At 50.3% G+C, this 5,196-nt stretch overlaps 1 long non-coding RNA gene across 4 annotated transcripts in view; it reads right to left on the bottom strand.

The window, feature by feature from the left end:
* LOC107184538 overlaps window positions 1-4,118 on the bottom strand; it is a 5,848-nt gene extending 1,730 nt beyond the window's left edge. Inside the window, exons 1-5 of one of the 4 annotated variants that reach the window (XR_001515389.1) lie at window positions 4,045-4,118; window positions 2,445-2,502; window positions 1,773-1,834; window positions 674-832; window positions 501-562 (exon numbers count right to left, since the gene is read on the bottom strand). This is a non-coding gene — a long non-coding RNA (uncharacterized LOC107184538). Of the gene's footprint in view, window positions 1-500; window positions 563-673; window positions 833-1,115; window positions 1,198-1,772; window positions 1,835-2,444; window positions 2,503-4,044 lie in introns of those variants that run through there. The other 3 variants (XR_001515390.1, XR_001515391.1, XR_001515392.1) reach the window with 3 other exon arrangements.
* Window positions 4,119-5,196: the final 1,078 nt, after the last annotated feature.

Below are 5,196 nucleotides of genomic sequence, written 5' to 3'. Positions count from 1 at the left end.
GGTAGGATCCTTAGGCACATGGACCACCAAGGCTTTCTTCAAGGGTGACCGGCATCCCCCTTCTTGCCACACTCCCCGCTGCATAGAAGGCAGGCTGTAACCAGAGGGTGATCTGGGGCTGTGGGATTTAGGCACTTAACTCAACTTCCAGAGATGGAGAAGTCCACCACTATGCCTGAGGAGAAAAGCAGCCCCACCAATGTGGTTCAGAGGGATCGTGAACAAGGGGCGTTGTCTCGGGAACAGGGAGAGAGCCCCAGTGACCAGCCTGAAGTGGTCAAGCAAACAAGGGACAGGAGGACAGCTGGAAGTATTGACATGAACAAGGGTATGGGGCCAGGTGAACAGCTCCAAGTGGTCATGCTAAAAAGGGGGTGAGACTAGGTGAAAAAACGGAATTGCACTAGTGAAGAAGGGTTTCAGGCCATGCGCACACCTGGAAGTGGTCAAGTGGCCCCGTTAATGGGGAGGAGAGTCACAGGAGGACATACACACCTCACCTTCCTGTGTCCAGACAATGGATGGCAGCAAGAAGCTCTCTGTCCTCAAGGAATGGTGATCGCTAAAAATGAGGGAAAAAACGAGTCTCAGGGCTTGGCAACCAATAAGATACCCCGGAGGGGGCAGAATAGTGCTCCCAGTTTGAATGGGGTTTCAAGGGTTTAACACTGACCTTTCCTGTTATCAAAGGCCACAGGAAGGGTATCAGGGTCACAGTTCAGTCCAGCGTGAGATGACAACATGGTGGCGTCGATGTAGGATCCATAGGCACATGAATCCTCATGGCTATCTTAGAGGGGGCCTAGCATCCCCCTTCTTGCCAACCTCCCTACTGGGTAGAAGGAAGCGTGTGACCAGAAGGTGATCTGGGGCTGTGGGTTTTTGGCACTTGACCCAACTTCCAGAAATGGCTAAGTCCAACCCGATTCCTGGGGAGCAAAGCAACCTGGCCAGTGTTCTCAGTGGTCCTGTGAATAAGGGCGCAGGTTTTAAGAACAGGGGAATGGCCCAAATGACCAGCCGGAAGTGGTCAAGTGAACAAGGGCCAGGTGAACAGCTGGAAGTGGTCAATTGGATAACATTGTGAGGCCCTGTGAATGGTAGGAGGTTCAGAAGAGAACCCAAATGCCTCACCTTCCTGAGGTCCACACTCAGGATGGCAGCAAGAAGGTCTCTGTCCTCATGGAATGGTGATCGCTGTTAATGATGGAGAAAACTAGTCTCAGGGCTTGGCAACCAGTAAGTTACTCCGGAGGGGGCAGAATAGTGCTCCCAGTTTGAATGGGGTTTCAAGGGTTTAACACTGACCTTTCCTGTTATCAAAGGCCACAGGAGGGCTGGGTAAAACGAAGCCTGTGACCAGAAGGTGATCTGGGGCTGTGGGATTTAGGCACTTAACTCAACTTTCAGAGGTGGGGAAGTCCACTCCTATCCCTGAGGAGCAAAGCAACCCGGCCAATGTAGTTCAGAGGTAAGGAGAACAAGGGGCGGGGTCTCGGGAACAGGGAGTGGGCCCCAGTGACCAGCCTGAAGTTGTCAAGCAAACAAGGTCCTGTAGAACAGCTGGAAGTATTCATGTGAACATAGCTATGGGGCCAGGTGAACAGCTGCAAGTTGTCATGCTAAAAACGGTTTTAGATGAACTGAAAAACCTGAATTGTACTAGTGAAGAAGGGTTTCAGGCCAGGTGAACAGCTGGAAGTGGTCAAGTGGATAAGCTGGTGGGGCATAGTTAATGTGGAGAAGGGTCAAGGAGGACAGAAACACCTCACCTTCCTGTTTCCAGACAATGGATGGCAGCAGGAAGGTCTCTTTCCTCAAGGAAGGGTGATCCCTGTGAATGAGGAAAAAAAATGGTCTGAGGGCCCAGAATGAATGGGGTTTCAGGGACTTAACACAGATCTTGTCCTGATATAAAAGTGCACAGGAAGCGTGTCAGGGTCACAATTCATTCCAGTGTGAGATGCCTCCATGGTTAGGTCCATGTAGGATTCCTAGGCACATGGAGCCCCATGCCTATCTTAAAGGGGTTATCATCCCCCATATTGCCATCCTCCCTGTTGGGTAGAAGAAAGCCTGAGACTAGAAGGTCATCTGGGGCTGTGGGTTGTAGGCACCTAACCCAACTTCCAGATATGCGAATATCCACCCTATCCTTGCTGAGCAAAGCAGCCAGGCCAGTGCCCCTCAATGGTAAGGTGAGCATGGAGGCTGAGTCTCAGGAACAGCGTTTCGACCCAGGTGACCAGGCTGAAGGTGTCAGGTGAACAACTGCCAGGAGAATAGTCGGAAGTGGACACCTGAACAAGAGGGTTGGTCCAGGTCATCTGCTGGAAGTAGGCATGCCAGCAAGAGTTTGAGACCAGGTGAACACCTAGAACTGGTCAAGTGGATAAGGTGGTGCTTCCCTGTGAATGTGGAGGAGGGTCACCGAAACAGCTCACCTTCATGTGCTCCAGAAAATGGATGCAGCAAGTCTCTGTCCTCAAGGAAGGGTGATCACTGTGAATGAGGCAAAAATCTGTTTGCAGGGCCCTACAACCACCGAGAGGGAAGAACAGTGCTCCTGTAATGAATGGTTTTTCAGGGGTTTGACACAGAACTTATCCTGATATCAAATGCCACAAGAAGGGTGTTAGGGTCACAGTTTAGTCCAGTGTGAGATGTCCCCAGGTGGGGTCGATGTAGGATCCCTAGGCACATGAATTACCATGGCTATCTTAAAGGGGGCCTAGCATCCCCCTTCTTGCCAATCTCCCTGATGGGTAGAAGGAAGCCTATGACCAGAAGATGATCTGGGGTTGTGGGTTTTACGTACATAACCCAACTTCTAGAAATGGGTAAATCCAGCCCTATGCCTTAGGTGCAAAGCAGCCGCGCCAGTATTTCTCAGTGGTCATGTGACCAATGGGGAGGGGGACTGGGGAAATAGAGGAGGGCCCAGGTGACCAGCTGGAAGTGGTCAGGTGAACAATGGCCCGGTGAACAGCCAGAAGTGTTCATATGAACAAGGTTTGGGCCTGGTGAACAGCTGGAAATCGTCAAGTGGATAATGCAGTGGGTTCAAATGAATCAGAGGAGGGTCAGAATAGGACCCAAATGCTCCACCATCCTGTGGTCCAGACTCTGGATGGAAGTAAGAAGGTCTCTGCCATCAAGGAAGGGCATTCCCTGAGAATGAGGCAGAAAGCTGGTCCTCAAGCCTAGTGAACAGTCAATGACTCTTGAGGGGGAAGAACAGTGTGCCCAGAATGGAACAGGGTTTCAGAGGCTTAACACAGCTCTTTTCCTGACTTCAAAGGCCACAGATTGGGCTGTCAGTGACGAGGGGAGGCCAGTGTGAGATGTCCACATGGTGGGGTCGAAGTGGAATCCCTAGGCACATGGCTACCTTAAAGTGGGGCTGGCATCCCCCTTCTTGCCAACTTCCCTGCTGGGTAGAAGGAAGCCTGTTACCAGAAGGTGATCTGGGACTGTGGGTTTAAGGCACTTAACCCAACTCCCAAAGATGGGAAATTCCACCTGTGTGGCTCCTGAGCAAATCAGCCAGTCCAGTGCTGCTCAGTGATAAGGTGAACAACGAGACAGAGTTGGGAACAGGGGTTCAGTCCAGGTAACCAGGCTGCAGTACTCGTGAACAATTGCCAGGATAATAGTCAGAAGTGGTCACATGAACAAGGTGGTGGGTCTAGGTCAGTGATGGCGAACCTTTTGAGCTCGGTGTGTCAGCATTTTGAAAATCCCTAACTTAACTCTGGTGCCGTGTCACATATAGGAATTTTTAGATATTTGCAACCATGGTAAAACAAAGACATATTTTTGATATTTATTTTTGATATTTAATGACATTTAACAAAGAAAAATCAACCAAAAAAATGAGTTCGCGTGTCATAGGTTCGCCATCACTGGTCTAGGTCATTAGTTGGAAGTAGTCAAGTCAACAAGGGTTTGGAGCTAGGTGAACACCTGGAACTGGTCATGTGGATAAGGTGGTGGGGCTCCATGAATGTGGAGGAGGGTCACAAGAGGACAGAAACACTTCACCTTCCTGTGTTCCAGACAATGGATGGCAGCAAAAAGATCTCTGTCCTCAAGGAAGGGTGATCGCTCTGAATGAGGCAAAAAAAAAAAATGGTCTCAGGACAGGCAACCAGTAAGTGACTCCGGAGGGTGTAGAACATTGTTCCCGGAATGAATGGGGTTTCAGGGGTTTAACATAGCTCTTTTCCTAATATCAAAGGGCACTGGAAGGGTGTCAGGGTCACAGTTCAGTCCAGTGTGAGATGCCCCCATTGTGAGGTGGATGTAGGATCCCTAGGCACATGGACCCCCATGGCTATCTTAAAGGAGGGCTGGCATCCCCCATCTTGCCAACCTCCCTGCTGGGTAGAAGGAAACCTGTGACCAGAAGGTGATCTGGGACACAATGAAAGCAGTCCTGAGATGGAAGTTTATAACTCTACAGGCCCACCTCAAAAAAACAAGAAAAAATGGTAGTAAATCATCTAACTATACACCTCAAAGAATTAGAATGAGAGCAACAAAAAAAGCCCAGAGTGAGCAGAAGGAAGGAGATAATAAAGATTAGAGCAGAAATAAATGACATAGAGACCATTACCTTGTCTTTCAAGACCCTGTAGAGACTCAACACTTGCTCTGGAGCCCAGCTCCTCCCCCTCCAGCCCCACACCTTCCAAGGACCTGGCAGCCCCCCCACCCACCGGGACCCAAAAAAACAACAATATATAAAATCAATGAAACCAAGAGCTGGTTCTTTGAAAGGATAAACAAGATTGATGAACCTGAGACAGGGGAGAAAGAAGATGACGGCGATATAGGCAGAGGAGTCCCAGGTCGTGTCCCGGAGCAAATGGAGTAAGCAGCTGAAACTAATAACACCCACTCCGAAGTGGCAAAATTGCTCAGCTGGTGAGACGGTTTGCAGCCAGGAAAGGCAGAACTCCCCTGGAAAGGTAAAAAAAAAAAAACCCAGGGATTTGGGCAGGAAAGTTTGCCAGCCCTCTGAGCCAAGAGGGTCAAAGGGAGACCGCGTGGCAGACAGCCGCGTCCCTTGCGACAGGCACAGCCCCTGACAGGGGAAAGGAGATCCGCGGGATTCCTGGCACCGCTGGGGGATTTGAGAGCTGGGTTCTGAGATCGCGGAGGACTCAGCCTAAAGAGGACAGCCTGAAGAGC

This window comes from Myotis davidii, unplaced genomic scaffold, assembly GCF_000327345.1.
Source record: "Myotis davidii unplaced genomic scaffold, ASM32734v1 scaffold3846, whole genome shotgun sequence".
Taxonomy (NCBI): domain Eukaryota; kingdom Metazoa; phylum Chordata; class Mammalia; order Chiroptera; family Vespertilionidae; genus Myotis; species Myotis davidii.
Note: the sequence above shows the minus strand (reverse complement) of the source record. Positions and strands in the feature narration are given on the sequence as shown.